Raw genomic sequence first — 890 nt, forward strand, 5'->3', positions numbered from 1 at the left:
TACGCGGCAGTGCCTGTGATTCAAGCTAACTTCTATAACAAAAACCGCAAATGAATACACAAATATTGGTTGTAGATATTGAGCATACACCCTTAAACAGCTATATCATAATAATATCAAGGCATTTCATATATATATTGTAAAGATGATTTCCTCAGCTGAACACCTTACTGAATCAACTAACTTCTTTTTTTAATCTCTTCTCTTTTCCAATAGCATTTTCTCAAATTTTTAAGGTGTACTGGGTAAAGATATTTGTTATCCTGAAAAATTTGCTGTTACTCTTGTCACTGATATCACACTTCGTGTGCTTAAGTTCAATAACTCTTCAATATGATAAAATAAATTATACAACAAATGTAACAGAGAATATTACAAAGAAGAAAAGAGTGTTTGTGGTTGTACTTCAAACTCATGCATCTCAAGGATGGTGTAGGCTAACATTGAGTGCAAACCAAGAAATGTTAAAATTGTTACAACTGAAATGAGAGGTTTGTATTGCCATGTTAAAAGGCCTATATGGGTTATTGAATTTTTTAGAGAGACATAATGTGAGTCATGAGGGTATTGTCATAACTGTTGATGGGTATGATGTTATTGTTTTTGAGAAAGAGAAGTAGGAGAGAGCTGTATAATATTTTATACAAAATACTGCAGCTAATGAGGAAAAATTTAGTGAAGAGTATGTCGTCGAAGAGAAACAAATTTCTCCAATTCTATTCATGTCGACAGCTGAGTGTTATGCACCCCAGTTAGACTTAATTTTGAACTCAGAACACAGAGACCATATGGAGAGGTGCACATGGCTCTTACAAGCTGCTTACTTGGCGGAGGAGCAGCTAAACCTAACGCAATTAATTAAGTGGCCTGCAAATCAAAAAGCATACTTG

The sequence above is a fragment of the Trypanosoma equiperdum genome (assembly GCF_001457755.1).
Source record: "Trypanosoma equiperdum strain OVI genome assembly, contig: ctg_1278, whole genome shotgun sequence".
Lineage (NCBI taxonomy): Eukaryota > Euglenozoa > Kinetoplastea > Trypanosomatida > Trypanosomatidae > Trypanosoma > Trypanosoma equiperdum.